We start from the raw sequence: 21,525 nt of genomic DNA, 5'->3' as shown, positions 1-21,525 counted from the left end.
CTCCAGTCCCTGCCTTCTCTGTGCCCCACATGCTGCTTTTCCTATAAATAGTCTGGCGGGAAGCAGAGCACGGAGCCACCACAGATGGCCCCCAGTTACACGTGCAGTCGTGTGTGAGATCCCAGATAGGAGCTGTCAATTCCTTGCCTCGAGCCACCCATGAAACCTCATTAAAAATGGTGTCCTCTTCCTTAACCCCCATCACCCCCTCGCCTCCCACTCCGACTCGCCTGCATTCAGGCACCCTTATTAAAAATGCACTTCTAAGCAAGGAGCGCTGACTTTCCCTTAATTGAGGCATAATAATTAGAGCATTAACACATTAGGAGGGTGAGACAGCATGTTTAGCTTTTGTGATTAATTATCTGAGGATTGTAATAAGTGGTTAAGACATTAATTACTCTGGCATGTTTATTGCTCTTTATTGCAGAACAGACACTTGGTAGCAGCAAGTGCTGGTTCGTCTGGAAATAGAGTGAGAAGTGGTCAGAAGGGAGGAGACCACCTACCCATCCACAAAACAGTGAGCTGCTGCTGGTGGCAACAAGGTGGGGACATGCCTTGGTGGCCAAATAGGTTTACTTCTCACAGATGGGTATAGAAATGGTACCTGAATCCCTTAGGACAGTACAGGGCCCGGAAAGTCCTTTCTGATCTTTTCGTCTGGGTTTTTCTCCTCTTTCAAATGAAGTGTTTCCCTCCTGATGCTTTGAGCTCCCCCTGATTTGGATCATTGTCTTGCCAAGTTCAGTTAGCATGGCTCAGTCTCTGTCTGGAACTTACCACGAAGGTTGCCTGTATTAAAGACAGGCTGAAGTTTGGAGTGTCAGCAGAGGCCAAGGAATGAACCAGGACTCCACTGGCCTCCCTCACCCCTCCATTGGATGAGTTTTCCTCTGGAGTTTGGGGAAGTAGGTTAGGGAAGGGGTTGGAGAGGTCTGGGCTGCTGTAGCCTCCTCTTTGCACAGCGAGCTCCTCTGTGTCCCCTGGACAGCTCCATGCGGGTCGGTCAGCTTGGGAGTGATGGCAGAGCTCAGGCCTGGAGGACGAGTGGTTCTTGTGTGCTCCCGAAACTCTGAGAAAGAGAAAAGGCAACGTCGTCAAAAAGACACATCATCAGATCAGCAGGATGGCGTGGTAGGCCTGTTCCCAGTCTTCTGCTCTTCCCATGAAATACTCATGCTCATGGACCCTCCCTGCCCAACCTCTCCCTGCAGTTACCCGGCTGGGAGCAACACGGGAGACGTGGCAGCAGCCCCAGCAACTGCCCCAGATAAAGAAATTTGGGGATATTCTGAAAAACAAGAGGATGGGGAGGCCGTGGGAGCAATGTGTTGATGCCAGCTTCCTTTGGGACCCCTGGAACCCAATGTGTCCTGTCTCTAGGCTGTTCTGTGTCCTCATGTTATTGCAACACGTGCTTGTGTCTGATGGATGCAGGGGGCAGAGGGGGGAATCCTCTGTTGCCTCTTTTTAGAGTTAAAACACAAGATGATCCTGGTAAGTCTTTGTCCTGCCAGGACTGACCCGGGGGTCACTTTCCCTGTGGCTTCCACCAGCTCAAGCCAGTGTCACTGTCACTCAGTTGTGTGAATGGCTGGGGAGGAAAATTCCCTTCCCTGGGTATAATCTGGGATCTGTCCTGTGGCAGCTGAATGTCAGCCTGGCATTCCCTGCTCCGTGCCTGGGGACGAGGCAGGTCATGACTTATGCATTTCATCATTACAAAGAGAACTTCCTCTAGATGTGGGCAATAAGACAGTGGCACTGACCTGTGATCCTGGCACTGAGCAGCATTAATGACTCCCCTTTGCAGGTAATAATCAGCAAATGTACACATTTTGGGGGCATCTGAATATTTTTTTCTCCTTTTAAGACTACTGTCTTCCTAGGCCAGACTTAATTAGCAGACCTCATTATTTCCTGAAATGTAACTTGACTTCTATTGAGTGGGAATTGTTCAGTGGATGGGAAGCAGCAGAGCAGTGCTGCAATATTCATATTGTTTTAATTGCAACATTAACATTTCATGCCGCTCTTGGCACACTTTCAGGTGCGGCCCCTTAGCTCAATGCAACACTGTGAGAGGTTGGATCGGAACAATTAGGACAGAGTGACTGGATTTCTGGATTTTCTTTTTTTCTTTTTTTCTTCTACTCTAATGAACACAAGCTTGAATTCAGCCCCCATCCCTCCTTTTGTTGGGCAGAACAGGGAGTCACCACCCCTGGAGTGTAAATCCCTCTTTTTTTTTTTTTTTTGAATAAAGGATGTGCTGTAGCACATGTTTAAATTGTCTTTTTGCAGAGCTGAAGCCCCACAGGTACAAGTGATACATGATCCACTAGGCTGAAGGCATCTCCTGGGACTTGACCTTTACCAGGTGAATCAGAGAAGTCCCAAAACGTGTCTGGCGAGCTGGGATAGTGTCACAAATGAGCTGGAGGGGAAAAAGGTTATTTGTCACTTCTCAGCTTCCTCCAGGGCTCTGGAATGCCCGAGGCTGGAAATGACACTTCGAACAGATAACGCCTGGGTAATCAGTGCAGATCCTAAACGAGCACAGGAATCACCCTGCTCTATCCCCAAATGGCATTATAGGGTTTGGCTTTCTCACAGAGGGGGCAGGCAACCCTGAAATGCCAGGCTCAGCCTTAGCAAGGTTGCATCACACTGGGTGATGTGAGAACTTTAATTGGCTCTAAAGGGAGAACACGGAGGCTGGTGAGTCCCCTTCAGCCTTCAGAAGGAAGAAGAAGGGTTTCTGAGGATTCCTCTTTCCTGCTGGGGGAAGGACACCCATGCTGGTGCCTGCCAGCCCCATGCTGGGGCTGGTGTGTGGGTCTGGTGGGCAGCAAGGCCCTGCGTGTGGGGGAACGGGCTCCCATCAGTCAGCGCTCTGATGGGCAGCTTGATGTGTCAGTGATCCTGCTGAGAGCTCACTGGGCACTGCTTGGACTCTGGGCTGCCTTCCTGGCATTTCCTGGCAGCAGTCTGTGGATGAAACGTCTTTCTGGAAGGTGAAACCTCTGTCCATGCAGTGGAAAGGCAATGGGAGGAGTTGTGGGGGCGAGGGAGCTCCTCTGCCTGTCAGTTCTTCCCCTTGGAGCTGGGCATGTCACTTCCACTTTAGGCAGCAGCTGAACTCATCCAGAAGTCTGGGAGGGCAATTAAGGCTGGAAATGCAGGAGGACCTCGGCTTGGTCTCTCAAAGAAGGACAAGGGAAGGGCACACATTCCATTTCCATGGGCTTTCCAAAGGCTAACGTGCCATCTTAGCTGGCTGGCTCTCCTATCAGCCAAACAGGCCTGAAACCTTCTCCTGTTGGTCCGGTGTGCAGTGGGATCCATGAAATCCCATCTTCTCTGGATGTACGGTTTGGGTTTAGAGTCTCTGGTGTCCAGTAAGTTTTTTGTGCTGAACGGAGCATCTCCCTTTCCTGGGATATTTATGGCATCTCTCCCACACAAATTGTCTGATGTCTAATAAGGGATGATACACTACAGTTTGGAAGGTGCTAATAATGTCTCCTCTGTTTGGTGGTCTGTTCCCATGAAATTTATAGACTCTGGCTGTCTCCAAGACCTCTGTTGCTCTGTCACATCAGCTTGAAATCTGTTTGCAGTGTCAGAAGTTGCTGGGGAGTGGGCAGAGGACAGACTGATGCAGCAGGATTGCATATGCTTTGCACTCCTTGGGAAATCAGGCTGAAAATGCACAGATCTGGGGACGGGGGCAGCTGTGGCTCGGGTCACGGAGTTGAGTGTTTGGGAAAGCCAATCTGGCTGTGTGGGAGGAAGGGGATGAGCCCCGAGCGCTCTGCCCCAGCCCCTGCTGCTGCTCCTCAGGCACGTTTGAGCTGCCTGGGGCGAGCAGCGAGTGCCGAGCGTGGCCTCTTGTGGGAAACAGCCCCCGCGGACGATAAACGAGCCAGCCCAGAGCTCCTGGCTGGTGTGAAGAATTGCCTGGCTAAAGGATAATGAATGCCACAGCAGGAGACAGAGCGTTTCTCTGAGGCCATTCATCCCCTTTATCACCCTGCTAACAAGCCCCAGAGCGACTTTAGAGAGACTTCTCCGGAGCAGCACCATCCCTCAGCCGCGCTGCTGGCTGGGTGCTGGGGGTCAGGGGTACAGCACAGTGCGGCAGGAAGCCACTGACCATCTCGCAGATAACAGCCCCGGGTTTGGGTCTCTGCTCTGGGACTGTGCCTTGGCTTTGCTTTGGCTGGCGTGAAGACCGTGCCCTCCTTCAGGCCGTGCATGGTGCCACCTGAGAGATCCAGATGTAAAAGCCAAGCATCCATCTTTTCTAAAGTACTTCTGGGCAGCACCTGCAGCACCCTTAGGAGGATTGTTCTATCCCAACTCCCAGCTTGCTTAAGATTTAAGATCTGTAAGATTTATACAAGACCCAAGAGGAGTTTGGGGCCGCCAGCACGTAGGTGAGTTGGTTCTGCTTCACTAGCAGCACAGCTGAGCCTGTGCGTGAGCCTTGTGTGAGGAGGAAAGGGCAGGAGTGATGTGCTCTTCATAAGAGCTAATAAAAGCTAATCCATCCCTTTGCTCCAAGACAGTAAGGAAGCATTAGTGGCTGGCTGAGTGCCTCCTCCACTGCGGCAGCATGCTGGGTGCCTCTGCCTTCCCTGTGGCTGGGAGCAGAGCGTGTCCTCCCGTGGGGGGAAGGCATCTCTGGCAGAGCTGTGCCACCTGCAACTGCTCTCTGGAGCTGGCATGCCTCCTGGGAAGGAGAAACTGCCAGAGAACCCTCACAGGTGAGCCTGGAAATGAGGATGGACATCCCTTGGGCAGTCTCTCATGGCAGGCCTCAGCTCCAAGAAAGCACCTTGCCTCTGCTCCAGGACTTGGGCCATGGCTTGTGGGAGCGGAGGAGAGCATCAGCTCTGATTTGACTGGTGTGTATGAGACCCTCGGAAAGGCTGGAGCTGGCTGAGCCCCAGTAGGTGCCCAAGTAGGTTGGAATCCCTTCACCAAACAGCCTGTGTGCTCACCTGTGCACTGTGTGTGCAGGTACAAGCTGTGCCACCCTGCCAGAGCAATTTGTGTCTGGGGCACAGATCACAGTGGGTGATCAAGTAGAACTAATTGCCAGTAATTGGAAGTTTTTTCTTTTTCATCCTGTGTGTTTTCTTAATTTCTCTTTCTTCTCCTCTTCCAGGTTTTGCTGTTGGGGGATGTATTTGGTGTGGTCCATGGTAAACACCCCACAACCAGTGCCACTGGGAGAAGGGAAAGCAAACAGGAGAGTTTATGCTGTGTTAGGGTGTCCTCAACAAATGCTGATAGTGGTTTTTTAGGGACAAAAAAGAGCAGAAAAGCTGCAAAGCTTTGCAGGTGGAGGGCCTAGATAGACATGCCATGATAGACAATTGGGTGGTTCCAACGAGGGGAGAAACAGCAGGAGAGCAGCAGGTGGTGGGGGCGGTCTGGAGTGTGTTTGCAGAGCTGTGGAGCAGAGGAGAAAGTGTGTCATGGAGCCAGGTGTCTCCTTGAGTGCGAGCAGCACAACAGCGAAAGGATTGCAACCCTAATTTTTTCTCTCAATTTTTTTTTTTAATCAGGAGGTCTCCAAGCATTTTAAAAGGAAGCTAACATTGCAGATTGAAGGACTTCACATCTTGAGGCTTCAGTGACTAAGTTTGGAGCCAGCCAAAGGAACCTGTGAGTGCTGAGCCTCTGTCACATGCTTTCCTCCCAAAAAGTCTGCACTCTAGACCTCGGCCTCTCTCCCAGACCCCTGTGCTGAGCAGCACTGATGATGGGGAGTTCACTGGAGGCCAGTCATGTCCCATGGGCTGGCAGGAGGACCTGTTGCCTCCTGTGACCACTGCAATCAGCTGGACTGCCTCTGAGAGGGAGGATGCTGGCACGCCAAGTGGCCTTTCAAAGCGGGCTGGAATTCAAAGGGGTGCCCTCTGTTCCCAGTCCACGAGGCCCCTGTTCCTGCCCTGACCTCTCAGTGCTTTGGGAGGAGTTCACTCTCAGCCTAGAAACATCTGGTGCTTTTTCTTCTTTTGCCAGCACCATTAAATGTCGAGTTGAAGGGAAACACAATACATCACCTTCCTCACGGGCTGCCATTCAGCCAAGAGTAACAGAGATTAGCCTTCAATCACACGAGGGCTGGGGCTGAAAGAAACCTTCCCGAGGACACGCTGGAGAAACATTTTCATTAGCAGAGGAGAACGTGAGGAAGATGAAGTGGCCCTTCACCTCGGCTGCCAGGCCTCTCGCCTGCCTGCCGTTAACAGGATGGGGAAGCTCACTGCAGAGCTGGGGCTGGCTGCAGTGCTCTGAGTGCTGGCTGCAGCCAGCTGGGAGAGATGGGAGAGACAGCTGGGACACAGCAAAGCGGCGCTCTGATAGTCTGGCAGCGGTGGTCTTGGTTTTCCTCCAGCCTATGAGCTCTCACTGCTAGAATTACACTGTCTGTCTCACCTGCAAGGAGAAAGCCTGTGCTAGGGCACGTGCCTGAGTGGGTGCCCTGGCGTGGGCCAGGAGAACCATGTCCTTGGGTGATAAAGCCCATGGCTCCAGGAGGTATCACAGCCTCTGCCTCCTGCAATACGTTTTGCAAATCTAACAGCGCTGCCTTGGTGGTAGGAGAGGCTTCCTCTGCTCCAGGGAAAGCTGTTCCACAGCCCTTTGCTCCTACTCTGCATCCCCCCCAAGGCAGTTGAGGTGCCCAGGATTCACTTCTGCTGTTGATGTCTCCTTTGTGTTGATGAAACACCCCCTGGACCCCAGCTGGGTGCCTGGCACAGACCTGTCTGTCCCAGTTACTGGGAATTAACCAACAGGATCCCTTCAGCTCTGTCTGCCATCCCCCACCACCTCGCCTCCCTGGGGCTGGCGTGCTCCTGACAAAGGCAGGCTCCATCTCTTTCACTCACAGCTGAAGGATGCCTTGCCTGGTCCTATCTTGCAGGTTGGAGGTAAATCATTTTAATTTGTGTGGCACGTTCCTTTGGGCGGAAGGTGGGGGAAGAAAAGAAAAAAAATCCGAAAGAAACCCTGGCCATTCTGGGTATTTTTAGTTGTTTGTGAAGGACCATTAATATCTCTCTCTTTTTTTTTTTTTTAATTCCCTGCAGACTCTTCTCTCTCAGGGGCTGCCTGTGGTGCTGCATTAACATCACGTCTCTGTGGTGAAGGTAAGCTGGTTCTCAGCCTGAGACTCTGACTCAGAGGGAGCCCCATCTCTCCTCTCCCTAGTCCCTGGGTGCCCACCACATGCACAGCCCTCTGAGAAGGGGCTCCCTGGCTGGGAGGGTGAAGGCTCAGAGATATTTATGCCTTTTGGGATGGGTTTTGTCAGGAATGGGATTTGAGCTCCCTGAGAGGTAGGTGACACAGCCTGGTAGCTGGGGAATTGGTTTGGAACATCAGAAAAAATTTGGAGCATTCCCATGTTAAGTTACCTCTCATGTCACCCTCCTCCATTTCAGAACTGAGAGCAGCCAAAATGAGAGGGAAACCTGGCTCCTGAGTGTTTTCCCCCCTATGATGCCTTCACCTTTCTTGTACTCCCTTTCCCCCTACGATCTCAGCTGGCTGAGTTTCACTGCCAGCCTATTGAAAGGAAAGGCACGTGCTGGCTTATGGAGGGAGAGAGACCTGAGACAGGATAAATCTGTATGCAATGAGAATGGGGGGAAGCAAGTCAGCTGCTCTGACACTTTTATTATGGAGCCAAGCTGCGTGGGGATGAATCTTTCTTGAAATGCGTTGCTGGGTGACATTTCTGCCAGGTCTCAGCAGTAACCTTCACCAAGCCTTGCTGCCCAGCCCTATGCTTGCCTTTTCCTGGGACAAAGAGAACGAATATCAGCTGGAAATGCTGCAGGCAGCAGGGATCAGTGGGGCTCAGTGCACCTCCAGTGAGTCTGAAGGCACCTGGACTTTCTCACCAGAAGCTCTTCAGGGTTTGGTGACTTCAGCTTATGGCTGCATGTGTTGTTTTGCAAAGGAGGTGTGGGCTCCTGCATCTGTTTCTCATTTCAGAACCAAAGAGGATGCAGCAGAGACCAAAATGAAATCCTCCTCGGAGCTGTCCAGAAGGATGGATAACTGCAAGAAAATATCATTCCGTGGCTCTGGAAAAGGAATACCTACTTGCTTAGTAACCTGGTAATGAGGTGCTGGCTCTGCTCCATGCAGAGGCTGGAAGCTATGGGAGATTTGGGGGTCACAAAGAGGGCTGGGCAGAGTTGGCTGCCCTCTCGGCTCCTTTCCTGTATCACTGTCAACTTAGATTTTGCATCAAGAGGGTGATGTTATGGCTGGCGGTGACAACAGCAGAATGTCACTGGCAGAGGTGAAATCCTCCCCTCCGTGAGGGTAATTCTTCTTTGCCCTTCCCCTTCGCTTGCGTTGGGACCCGCTGGCTCCTGGTGCTGCTCAGGGGACAGCACACACTGTGCCGAGCTGCACTTCCTGCTGCCTGCTGTCACTGCTGCCCTCTTGGCTGCATGGTGACCTGGGACAGAGGGAAGCCCCTCGTCACTGCCTGAGACAAACTGGGAAGCTGCTGTGTTTGCCATCATGGCAGCATTGCACAGAGTGGTCCTCTGCCATGCCGGCAGGCTTGCACCAGCAGGGGGTCTGCCAGGGATGTCCCTCAGAGCCCTGGGGGCCCCTATGCTCTTTAGGGCCAGGCCTAAGCTAGGTCAGGGTGTGAGGGGCAGAGGTACATGTTAGTGGTTCGTGTTCTCTGCGGGCTGTCTCGCACCTCCTCTGAGCCGGAGCTGATCTTGGAGAAAGGTGCCTGTGCCTACCTGCTCTGGCAGCCCCTCTACCAGCATCTGTCCCCAAGGGCCAGCTCAGCAAAGCCTTGGTGGTGTTCTGGGCCCAGTTTTCATTTTTCAGCTGGTATGGAGAAAAGGATGAAGGCACCTGCTGCTGCTAGGCCGCAGTGGAAAACAGAGGAGGGGGACTGGCCTCTTAGTGTTCTTGAAGAGCCAAAAGTTTAATCTGACTCTGCTTCTCTCTCAGCCCTGATCCTGTTGTATCTTTTCCAGCTGATGCCTGAGCCTCTCCTTGTTTTGCTATTTTTTCTTGTTTCCGTTTTTTCTCTCACTTTATGAAAAATGGCCTTCCCATCTGCATCTGTCAGGAGTCTGCCTGAGCTGGGTGTACGGCTCAGTGCATATACAAATGTGCGGTTGGATCGTGGCCCCCCTGACAGGCCGGAGATGAATTCCAAACATGCAGGAGAAGAGCTTCTGCTGCCTCTCATGGTTGTTTTTCTCATCCCAAGGAGGTGTGAGAATCGCCTTTGGGAGCTGTGCTTCTCTCTGCTCCTGCTCTGCCTTACCAAGGATCAGTTCTCTCTCATCCATCATCAGATGAGTCCTCCTTGCTCCCACATCCCAGCTGCTGGTGGGAATGCTGGGGAAGGGGAAACCTGTTTTATCCTGCTTTTTACTACTATTCTTTTCCCTCTGCCTTTTGCATCCCACCTCTTAGGCCCGCGACAATGCCTTTGGCAGGCTGGGGCTGGAGGACACTTGCTGGTCCCGGTACTTCTAAAGAGAGTTAAGGATGAGGTAGAGGGAAGGGCATTGTTTTGTCGAATCATAGAATATCCTGAGTTGGAATCCACAAGGATCATCGAGTCTAACTCCTGTCCCTGCACTGGACACCCCAACAATCCCACCATGTATCTGAGGGCATTGTCCAAACACTCCTTGAGCTCTGGCAGGCTTGTGGCAATGACCACTGCCCTGGGGAGCCTGTTCCAGTGCACAACCACCCTCTGGGTGAAGTACATTTTCCTAATATCCAACCTAAACCTCTCTTGACACAGCTTCATGCTGTTCCTTCGGGTCCTGTTGCTGGCCACCAGTTTGACCTTAAGTGGCTTAGAATGCAGCGTTGGAATTTTTCAGCAGTCGTGCACGACTCCACAAAAGCACCCAAATGCTCCTGCACATTTCAGCCTGGCTGTGTCCCCTTTCCCTGCTGCTGGTGACCAGCGCTGTGGGGCTCTGCGAGGAGGAGTTCACCATGTATGCTGTGTAACTGCAGGCTCACTCAGGAGCCCAAAGGGAGCTGACAGCCTGCCCTGACACCCATGGATTTGCTGAGCTGCTTCTGCCTCTTGGCTTTCTTCAGGCTGGTACGTGAGCTGCTTCCCTCACCCCTGTGTACAGAGAAGCTTGCAGCCAGGTGGGCTCAGAGGAGCAGGCAGGCAAGCAGAAGATGAAATGAGGCTGTCCATGCTCTTGCCACAGTTACCTGGTCAAGGAGGGGAGGTTTCTGGGAGGGCAGACCCCCACTTTGGCAGGAAGAGAGAGCAGACAGCTTGAGCTGAGCTCGTTTTTTGACAAGCAGATGGATGTTCAGTGGGGACCCACAAAAACCCTCTCGCTGCAGGCTGCGAGCCCTCCAAACCAAAGCGTTGTGCTGACACGGAATAAAGCATCGCTCCATCGATGCTCAGCCTGAATTGCTTCTTCCATTCGATCCAGGACACAGTGACAGTCTCCTCCTGCCACCAGCTCCCATGAGGAGCCAGCTGTACGCCTGCCACCAGGCGAGGATGGAGCCGGAGCCGTTGAGCCACGAGGAAGGCGACCGACGGCAGATTCCTCCAGCATTTCCACCCTGCGGGGCTCTTGGCGAGTGGGCTTTGAAAGCTCTTAGTGCTCCTGCAGGTGGGAGCCAATTTGTCTGCTTTCCTGCCCAGGTGCCATCTGTTTGTAGGATTGCCTGTGCGGTGGATGAGCACGACGGGGATGGTGAAGGGAAAGGGCTGCTGGGGTGGGAGAGATGAGCCTAAAGCTTTCCTTGGATGTCTTCAGCACTTCTGGCTGCCGTTGTTCCTTCTCCCCTGCACTGCGGTGGGGAAATCACAGCCTGTCATTTGGTGTTCCTGGAGCGTGATGGGGAGCTGAGGCACCGCTAATAGCAAGCCATCATTTTAATGCTAATTCCCTACCATTAGCTCAGGCTGGGGGAGGCTCAGCCTGGGTGGAGGGAAGCCATTAGCAGATGGGGAAAGGGGAGATGGTGTTTTGGGATTTGTTCTGCACCCCCAGAAGGGACTTCCAAAGGGCGGATGACTAACGACCATTGGGAAAATTGGTAGCAGGAACTGGGGTCAGTCTCTAGTGGATGTGGGAGGAAGGGAGGAAGAGGAATGCTTTGTTCCAAATCGTCTCCCTACAGGGATTTGAGTGCTTCAGACTTTGGCTTGAATTTGGTGTTTGCTGCTTGTTGCCCTCTGTGCCCTGTGACCCAGGGGATGCTCAGAGCGCTGGCAGAGTGGCATCGTTGTCCTTCCAACAAAGGAGACAAGCAGGGTTGGATTTAGCTGCTGTCATCTTGGGAGGGGCTCCCAGGTTCAGGGGCCTGGACATCCGTGTTGGGTGGTGGGCTTCAAAGCAGGGCAGTTTGAAGCTGTTCTCGAGAGCTAAAAAAAGAAACCTGCCCTTTTGCCATGGGAACAAGGTCAGCTGCCCCAGGCTGGAGAGTTGGCAGGAGAAACCAGGGGCTCAGTCTGGAGCCATGAAGGAGACCGAACCATTTCCCTGCCCTTTCCAGAGGCGGGAGTTCCCACATCCAACATCTTGGTCAGTCTCCTCTAGCCGTGCTTGCAAAGTGGAAGAGCCTGGGCTGGTGTAGGTGCCTGGAGCTCCGGGGGAGTGTGAAGAAAGGTGACTGGCTGCAGGACTGTAAGGCCGGTTTGGGATTGTTTGGGCAGCAGTCAGAGAGGTTCCTCTACCATTTCTAGACCAGCATGGAAATGTTGGGAATAAAGGAATGTGAGCTCAGATGCTGTGCCTGTCTGGGTTGCCTGCTACTGAGGGGCAGTACTGTTTGAAGTCAAGGGCCCAGGGGTGTCCTGTCTGTGGTGTGACACCTCTCCTGAAGACACGCCAGCCTGTGCTGATCTAGACCACTGGCTTCTTCATTTCATGTGGAAGCCTATGTGGATTTTTTTAAAACCCACTTAAGGACCATTGTAAAATTCTTTTGTCATCTGGCAGAGAAGCAGTGGAAGGACAAAAGCAGCCACAATAAACCAGGAACAGGTTAAATGGCAAAGGGATTGGAAGCCAAGAAGGGACCATCCTGCCAGGAGGACAATAGCACAAGGCTACATTAGTAGAGTACCAGCTATCAGATCCATCCTGGTGTGGAGCACGACTCACTGTTTTTAAGGAAGCTATTTCCATCTTAGAAGATGGCTCCTGTATTTTATAAAGGCTCTTCCCAGCTTTGGTTGGGGAGAGAAAAGAAAAAAGTGAAGGGCTACTTTTTCCTAGTTGAGGAGAACCAAACTTTCCTTCAAGTAGCTGAGCAAGGAAAACAGCACCTTACATGTTCCCAAGAATATTCCAATCCAGTAGTTTGGGGGCAGAAAAGAAGTAGGAATAAAATAGCATTGCTTGTCCCAGTTCAGCACTCTGAATAATGAGCCTGCGAGCCGGCGGGAGAGCTCCCGGGAGAGGCGCCTGTGTACAGGAGATGGACACAACAAGTGTCTCAGATGGGTCGGTATCTGAAGCGATCTCTCTCTAATTTTCTACATCAGTGAGAGCACAGCACGGCACCATCAATCATAGTCAGCCTCCCCTCAGAAAGCCACCTCCTGCCTTGCCGTGCTGCGGTGTCCCCCTGTGCTCCTGCCCGTGCTGGGGACCACAGGTGGCCCGGGCGGCAGCGCCGCAGGCACTGTCCCTCCCAGGGGGTTCTCCTTCATCGTGCTTGAGCCTGCTTGTGCTTCTGCCTTTCTCCTTCCTCCACCCCCAGCGCCTGCTCCTTGCCAGCGCTTCATTTCCAGGTGCGCCTGCCCCTCCTGCAGTCAGAAAAAGCCAAGTACTCCCTTTATCCCCAGTGAGGAGAAGGTGTGGAGCTGCCTTACCTGGGATAAACCCACTGTGTGCTGCTGGGGGAGGCCTGAGGGTGGGTTGGTGCTTGTACTGCTGATCTGAGGATGGGGAGGTTGGCCTTTGCAGCTCCCCTGGAGCCATCAGGGCATGTTCTGAGGTTTGCTCGAGGCTGGCTCCTTTGGCCCAGCTCTGGGCATGGAGCAGCTTTCATGGTGTGCTTGTGGTGCAGTGCAGCAGCTCTTGGTCCCTCATCTCTCTTTTTGTGAAGCACCTTCTTCATCCTGGCTTGGCTGTGTTTCCACCAGACCCAGGGGCACTGCTTTGGCAGGAGCACTGGTGGTGGGTCTTCTCCTGGCCAGCCCCACCCCTAGGCTGGCCAGAGGGCTGGGGGGACACAGATCTGTGCCTGTGGCTGTTTCTTCTACTGCAGCACAGGCATAGCTGGTGGGTTTGCTGCTTCTTCATCTCTCTCACATCCTAAATTGGGTGCTCCTCCTCAGTTGTGGTGACTCTTGGTCCTACCAAAGCCCAGCTGACTTGTTCCTGGTATCACGACACAGAAGTGGTTTGCAGCCCCATTTCTGACTCCGTGGGCTCCAGCTGCAGCTGCAGCTAGAATACCGAGGACTGAGCTGCTTTCTTGAGCACAGCCTTAGAGAGAAGCATTTTCAGAAGAAACTCTTGCAGTTGCCACCTCCCTTTCAGCCTCTTCAGTGGTTTCTGAGAGCTGCCAAGCATCCTTGACCTCTCTCTCAGGCATGGTTTCCCGCACGTGTCAGCCCTGCCCTGGTGCTGTGGAGCTGTTGCTGGCACCTGTAATAGCTGCGTTGTTTACTTCCCAAGTGCCTGCCCTTTCTGTAATGAGCTGTAATTCATCCTGCTTTGTACAGGGCTCGGAGGTACCTGGAGCAAGGAGGGTGTGCCATTAAACCACCTTCTAGGCTGCTCTCTCCTGGAGATTGCTCATCTCCTGGAGATGTAAAACAGGCAGGACAAGGGGGACCAGATGGAAATGGGGAATAATTGCCTTGTGGGGTAAAGGGGGCTGGCTGGGTTGGAAACTGCTGGGAGCTGACACGTGGGTGCAGATGGATGGTTAGGGCTGGCAGGGCGGAGGGATGAAAGATGCCTTTTTAAAGCATCTGCCTTCCTCTCTTCCTCTGCTTTATAACCTGTTTTTATAGAGACTGCATGAGGAACACATTTTTTTTATTAGCAGCTTGGGAGTGGAGAGTAATAAAGATTAATTTTTTAAAATAATTCTTTGCATTATCTTTTAATTTCCTGTGGCAGGGTTTGACTTTTAAATCTGCAAATGGACTTAACTGCTAATGTGCTCAGCAGTTCGGAAGTGGCAGCCAAAGGAGCTGTGGGACTTGGTGAAGGTGGGAGAGGCCCCAGAGTTGAGCCTGGAGCCCCAGGAAAGGCTGTTCCCTGGCCAAAAGGACCCATTCAGGTCCACAGCTGTATCTCCATCCCAGGAAACTTGGAGGGCTCTAACCCATACTGCAGCTCATGGTGCCCATTTTGCTTCCTTCCACTGCTGGCAATGATGAAGGTCCCGTGAGGAGGAAGGAGGGAAGCTGCTGTCCCTGCTATGCTGCTGTGGGCAGTAGGTCCTTGCTGGCCTCCCCCCAGCGTGGTGTGTCCTGCTGGGCCCTGTGCTGAGCTGCGTGGGATGGTGGGCATGGGGCTGTCCAGACCAGCTGGGCTCCAGGGGTCTTGCTGGCATTGGGGAAAGGTGGTGACGGCACTGGGGAGCGGGGAAGTGTTAGGAAGGGGATGAGGTGTCAGAGAGAAGTGACAACACTGGGGATCTGATAGGAAAGGCTCTGCCTGCCCCACCGATCTGCGCCACCCATCCCAGCCTCCACGAGCACGGACCAGCTGGTGCTCTGCTGGGCTTTAGTCTGCTTGGGAGACTGGCTTGCACTGGAGCTGGAGAACCTTCCCTGGCTTGGATGAGCTCTCCCATGCCCTGTAAGTGTACCAGGGTGGCACTGGAGCTGGGCAGAAGTGATGCCTAGCATGCAGAGACCCCAGCCACGGCTTACTTTGACCACTGAGCACCTTCTCAGAGCTCGTTCTTCATCAAATGGCCCTTTTGGTTGAGTTTGCTCTGAATTTCTGATCTCTCTGTAGAGAACATGGTGGAGGCAGAGAGCAGCCTTATGGAGAACCAGCCAGTGTGGACAGCAGCGTTCTGGCTCACACAGGTAGGAAAGCAGCTGTAGCTCAAGTGCCCGGTGTGGGCTTTGGGAAGGCAGAGGGGGAAGCCCAGTGAAGCGGGGAGCACAGCTGGGGTGTTGACTGAGCCCTTAAAAGGCTTTTAACTGGATTCTGTTGCTCCTGTGTTGGAACCAGGACCAGGATGAGGGGGCTTGGAGATGCCTGGGGATGGGGAAGAGCCAAGTCCTGCATGGGGAGCGCTGTGACCCAGACTGCTCCTGGCTCCCTCTGCCAGATGCCGTCTGGAGCAGGCTCTGTGTGTGCCTGGGTGTCTGTGTGCTTTGGCAGCCCGGATGGCCAGCGCTGCTGACCCAGAGGACTGTGCTCCCCCTCCTCCCAGTGCTTCTCTGCACGCTTGGAAGCGTGATGCAGGGTAGCTCCAGACTCAGTCTGGCCTTACTGCTGCTCCCACAGCTGCCCTTGCTCCTGGGAAGAGGAGAAACCCACCTCAGACCATCCCCAGGTTGGTCAGTCTGTGCCAGGTGACCTGTGTGTGCTGGCATTTTGCTGAGCAGAGCTGGCCCGGGCAAGGTCTGGGTTTGTGGGCACAGCGCAGGGGATGTGGGAGGTCTGCCTCTGGATCTGTGCGACTGCCTGGCACCAGGAATCCTGCCTGCAGCAATCAGTGTGGTTTGGGTTCTGGTTTTGTACCTTGGCAGCAGGCTGAGCGCTCATCCTGCTGGCCAGGCTTCATCCAGCTGGATCCCCTGGTGTCCGAGGGAGTGCCAAAAAGCTTAAAAGCTCTGGTGCCTGTGGCTGCTGCATGTTTTGGGTGGGAAAACTCCTTCCTCAGCCTTTTCTTTGAATTCTCCATTTATTCAAGGCTTGGACAAAAAAAACCCGGAGCCTGCCCTCTGCCAGCAGAATGTGATAGAAGTGCTCCTGATCTCAGGAGGGAAACGGAGGCACAAAGAGGTGGTTTGATGCCTGTACCACTGGCACCTCAGTCACACACGCATCCATCCCTCTGTGCACATCTGCCAACCCCTGCGTCCCAACTTACTCTGAATAACCACAACTTTGAGCTGTGGTTTTCAGCCAAAAGAAGCATCATTTGTTAAATTTTCCAGGTGTCGGGAAAACTGGGAGGGCAGCTCCTGACTGTCAGTATCTGCCCAAGAGCAGAAGCCTCTCCTGTTGTGGCAGGTTCTTCTTTTTTTACCTTGTGAATTCACAGAGAGAAAAATGGAAATAAAAAGCAGAAGGGAGAGAGCTGTTAAAAAGCTTAAAGCTGTCACAAGGCATTGGTTAGTTTATGTGCAGTGAAGTATACAAACAAGTTTTCAGCTTGTTGGTTGGAGCCAAGGAGCAGGGTTATTTTTGTGTGATAAATATGTTTTATAGGTCTTTTATGGGATTTTTTAAAATGCCTGTCCCAATAAATTATTTACCAGGGTAATAAAAGATCAAGGAAATTGTTTCAACCATATCGCTGAGCATCTAAATCCCAAACTTTTACTGGGGTGGAAGGACCCTCTGAATTCCTGTGTCCCCATGAAAGATGGTCCAGGTGTGCTGTTTGTCTGTGGTGTCCTTCTGGCAGCCAGGTCCCCAGCCACCCTTACACTCTGTGTATATCCAGGAGGTCCCAGAGGCTTGGCACTGGTTTTCCACCCCCTCAGGATCTACTCCTGGAGATGGATAGCATTCCCTTCCACCACTGGCTACAAATCTCTTGATAATCTCTGGCTTTTTATTTAAGGTTTCCAAGAGATCTCAGAAGCTTAATGGTCCTGGGATGAAGTGGGAGTTAGAAACCACTTAGAAAGCAGGGGGGAGCCTAAGGAACCTCCGTAACCCCTGTGGGCTGGGCTGGAAGGGCAGCCATGCCATCCTGCAGGTAGCAGGGACCTCTTCCCATCCCAGGTGTCTGCGTTGGCTCCTCCTGACTCGGCTCTGCACACAGGAAGGGCTGGGTTCTGCTGGCGTGGTCTCAGTGCCAGACAAACCCAAAATAGCCTCGGCACAGGAGAAATAAAAATTGATGGTGCTTCAGCTACGAAGTCTACAAATACATCCTTTTGGGGTGTTAAAGTAGGCTTTAAGATATCCAGTCACTCTGCCTCCCTGCTCCTCCCAAGAGGAAGGAGAGAGCTGGGGATCCTACCAAAGGTTCCCCTTCAGGACAGGGCAAATCCTTTGTCTGCGTCCCAGGCTGACTATAGAAAGTGGGATTAGGTGTAACCCCCAGTAGGGTTTGAAAGACATCAGCTGTTAATGCACTGGCTTTTGTGAGGACTCTGGTCAGGAAAGATGAGTCCCTGTGTGATAAGCTGGCCATAAATAAATTTCGACTGGATTTTAAAAGTAATTTCTGATGCTTGAAAGAGATCCTTCTGGAGTGGCCTTCAAAAGGGCTGGTGGGTGGGAAGGGACAGCCACTGTTTCAAGATAGCTCTTGATATTCATGGGAAGGATTATTCATTCAGAGCCTTTCCAGAGGGGTCCTTGTGTGGACCTGGTGTGCTGAAGCGAGACTGGATTGATCTTTGTGCTGTCTTTTCCATATGTTATCCCTCACTTCAGGGCGTCTGCTGTCCTCCTCAGAGTCCAGGGAGGAATCTTCGTCTCCCCTGGGGCCTAATTTGGCTCCTGGGTTTGGTGGTGGTCCTGTCTCTCTCTGAGGTGGTGGAGAGTGGCCACAGCTGGAACTGCATCTGAGGACAGGGAGCAATGTCCCTGGCCAGCCAACAGGGAGCACAGGGCTTTGTTTGGCTTCCTTCTGGTGCCTGGAGGCTTCTGCAGATCTTACAGCTTTCTGGAATAATTTCTCTGCTGTTACAGGGCCCTAAGAAATTCACAGAGCAGCTTATCTTCCTTGGTCGCTTCCCATGCCACATTACAGTGGTGGCTCTTGGACTTCCCATGGGCTTGTCCTACAGCTTGGGGCATGGCCCTGTCTCCAGGTCTAACAGAAGTGCTGGGGTGGAAATCCTGAGTGGCTGCTGGATATCCTGATCTGCCCTTCCATGCTGTCCTAAGCCTGGGGCGAGGACAGGTAGTAAAAAGGGGGCTCATTCCTCTCATGTGGGAATTGGGCCAGCAGGAACAGCCCTGTAGCATCCATTCCCTGGGCTGGTGGCTGCCAGAGTTTTGGGGTGTGTTGGCTGTACCCCAGACAGTGCAGTGCCCACTTCTGTGAGTGGGCTAAACTGGGCTGAAGGCTCCAAGCTCATGAATCATTAAGGCTTTAGCCTGGGAAAAGTTTAAATCAGCTCTGTGTGTTATAATGGGGGATGTTTGCTGGGGCCAAGGCCCTGTGGTTTGGCTTTTAGGATGGCAGCTGGGGACCAGGTTTTGGAGCAGGCTTTGCATCACAGGGAGCAGAGGCTGGAACACTGTCTGATGTTTGGCTTTAAAGAAGAAAAAAGGACACATCTCCCCACATCCCTCTTATTAATTATAAACACCTCCTGCTAGTTTGGGAACGGATGCCATACATTTAAATGAGGATTGAGCCGGCGCGGGGCAGATATAAGAGACCCGGATGATGCGTGTAGGCCAGGCTTAGCATCTCCTCCTGCTCGCTCCAAACCATGCAGCACGACTCTGCTGACTTCGGTGGCATTTCCTCCTGGCTCCCCTCCTCGTGATGGGAATTGGACTGCACGTAATTGAAAAGGATGGGGCGCCTGCCAGCAGACTGTGAGCCACATTCCCCTTGGCAGCTTGCGCTCGCTGGTCGAGGACAGGGGAGACAGGCTGGGGCAGGCACCTGCCTCGGGGGGAGGTGGTCGGCATCGCGGGGATCCCAAATCCATCTCCATCTGAAGCTCTCTGGATGTGGCTTCCCGTTGTGAAAGGATTGCCCATGCCCGGAGGGGGGCTGGTATCTCCAGCTGCTGGTGCGTGAGCAGTGATTTTCTCTCACTCGTGATCTCCCCTGCGATGGCACCAGGACAGACACGTGAACAGCTGCTCCTCTGAGCGGCTTTCTGAACCAAGGACTTGAACTTGAAAAGCGTCCTCTGATCCGTCCGGCTGCTGCTGACCCCGGGCTTTGCACCACCACATCTCCCTGCCTGAGCATCAGTCAAGAGCAGCCGAGGGAGGCAAAAGGCTCCTGGGGTTTGCGTGGTCCTGAACACTAACAAGAGCTCATCACACACGGCGGTGCAGGGGGCCTTGGTGTAAGGCCAGTGATCAAGATGCGAGGGCGTTGTAAATCCGGCACCTACAAAGATGCGGGAACAAAGCGGGGCAGGATCTGCATTTCAAAGCGAGTTGTTTCTGTAGCACTGGAGCTGACGTGCTCCTGCTGCCAAGGCTGAGACCGAGCTGTTTGAACTGCGGGGTCAGGGAGCCTGTAAGCACCAGCTCCACGCTCAGGGCACGGTCAAAGGAAAGGTTTATGACCCCACACTAATTGCACGGTGAGGTGATGCCGGCTGGGCACGGTGCTGCCTAGCATGGGCTGCAGCAGATGAAGAGGTCTTGGAACTGTGCTTTGCTTTCAAGTGTATGTGGTCCCTCACTTGGCTACTAATGACAGGAGCACCCCTGCTACAGAGTCGTAGAATCACAGAATATCCTGGGCTGAAAGAGGCCCAAAAGGATCATTGAGTCCAGCTCCTGGCCCTGCACAGGACAACCCGAGTGGAGGCTGTAAGCACCAGCAATAGGAGATTTTCTTGCGGAGAGCCAGTTCCTGCCTCAAAAGCCTTTGGTCCAGGCAGGAGAGACAGCCATGGGAGCAGGAAGTGAAATAAAATCCAGTGGTGATGAAATTATTTGGTTTTGTATTCCAGTGTGTTCATGTCAGGAATGACAGCCAGAGCCTGGCCATGATTGCTGGGCACAGCCTCCCTCACCACAAATGGATTTTTTTTTTTTTTTAAGGGGGTTGGTTTTGGCTGTGAATTGGGTTTTTTCTGTTGGCATTTTCTGGAAGGGGAAATTCTGGAGAGTGAGTGGTTTTGGGCATCATGGCACCATTTTCATTTCTCTGTGCTGGCCAACTCGGTAGAGATGGAGCATCTCTTCCACAGCACTGCTGGCTGCTGTCACGCTCCCAGGGACGCTGCTTCCCCAGGGGAAGAGGGAGCACCAGCAAATCCCAGTTTCTGAGTGATTCCAGCCTGCCCTGCCTGGCTTGTGGCTGTAACAGGCTTGGACCATCAAAATCTCCCGGTGGTAGGTGAGCAGACCTCCAAATTCCTTGGTGGCCCTGGTGCTGTCCAGACCCTCCAAGTCCAGACTGGGAGCAGGATCCTGATGTTTGGCTTGTGTTGGAACCTTGCGTGCCTCAGAGGCACTGGAGTAAGGAGCAGTTCGAGGGAGAGATGCTTCTTCTAGGAAGCAAAATTAAATAGAGCAAAGTAGTGGCCCAACGTAGCAAGTAAGGCAGTTCAGTGTGTTCCCCCATCACCAAAGTGAGCGGGGAACAAGATGGTTTTATGAATAGAACTGTTCTCTGTGTGTCCAGGTCAGGCACCTGTCGGGGTCACCACCGTGCACTTACTTACATCTCAGAGGGCACCATCAGAGCAAAAATTAAAAAAACAAAAGGAAAGAAGAAAAATGCCATCTAGTGCCACTCAAGCCCCCTCAGTTCTCTCGGGCTGTGGTCCAGAAAAGCACTTAGGCGTGTGCGAACGCTTCTCCGGGCAGCCGTGTGTGGTGTCCCTGCCCGGGGCAGGGCAGCAGGGCCTGGCCTTGGAGTTTCAGAGCCGGGGAGCCCCTGCCCCTCAGCACCCTCAGCAAGGTAACCCCTCTTGGCCCTTGCTGATCCAGCTGTGGCTGAGCCTGGGCTGGGAAGTTACTGCATTTTTACTTTACATGCGCCTGTGAGAAGTGGACCCCTCCCTGGAAATGAGGACTCACTGCTTCCTACTGGGATGGCTGGAGGCTTGCAGGATATCAGGCAGGACGTCTTTTCTCAGACAAACAGGTACTTTGGGGCCTCTGGGATGTTAAAGCAAAGTCCTTTGGTCACAAGTCTGGCCTTAGGCCAGTCTTACTTTCCAGGCTGCATCTGGACGGTTTTGCTTCTGGACTCATGGAGACTTGAAGTGCAGTTGCCAGCACTGGTGTGTCTGTGGGACTTGCATGAGGCTTTCCTGGGAGCAGCAGATCCCTTTCTTGGGGTTCCTCTCCAGAAACACCCACGTCAGCAGGAGGGTGGGACAGGCTTCTCCCGTGGCTCATTGAGCTCATCCAGAGAACAGAAGGATGACAAGCAGCCCCACGGCTGAGAGCAGAGCTGGATCCAGCAAGGTTGCCACCATGGTAACGAGTGACAGGACAAAAGGAGATGTTCTCAAGTTGCTCCAGGGAAGGTTTAGATTGGATATTGGAAAAAATTTTTTTCACTGAAAGAGTGGTTGAGCATTGGAACAGCGATGTGGTGAGTCACCATTCCTGCAAGCCTTCCAAAAGTGGGTGGGTGGGCACCGGGTGGGCTTGGCAGTGCTGGGTTAACAGTTGGATTCGATGG

The 21,525-nt window shown here is 53.0% G+C and overlaps 1 long non-coding RNA gene across 13 annotated transcripts in view; it reads left to right on the top strand.

The window, feature by feature from the left end:
* LOC108447441 overlaps positions 1-14,120 on the top strand; it is a 93,847-nt gene extending 79,727 nt beyond the window's left edge. For 10 of the 13 annotated variants that reach the window (XR_001863006.1, XR_001863002.1, XR_001862996.1 and 7 more), the window contains 3 exons: positions 431-5,682; positions 7,116-7,175; positions 8,026-9,672. This is a non-coding gene — a long non-coding RNA (uncharacterized LOC108447441). Of the gene's footprint in view, positions 1-430; positions 5,683-7,115; positions 7,176-8,025; positions 9,673-10,398 lie in introns of those variants that run through there. The other 3 variants (XR_001863005.1, XR_001862998.1, XR_001863004.1) reach the window with 3 other exon arrangements.
* The last annotated feature ends 7,405 nt before the right edge of the window (positions 14,121-21,525 follow it).

The sequence above is a fragment of the Corvus brachyrhynchos genome, unplaced genomic scaffold (genome assembly GCF_000691975.1).
Source record: "Corvus brachyrhynchos isolate BGI_N302 unplaced genomic scaffold, ASM69197v1 scaffold466, whole genome shotgun sequence".
Taxonomy (NCBI): Eukaryota; Metazoa; Chordata; class Aves; order Passeriformes; family Corvidae; genus Corvus; species Corvus brachyrhynchos.
This window is presented reverse-complemented; position numbering and strand designations above follow the sequence as displayed.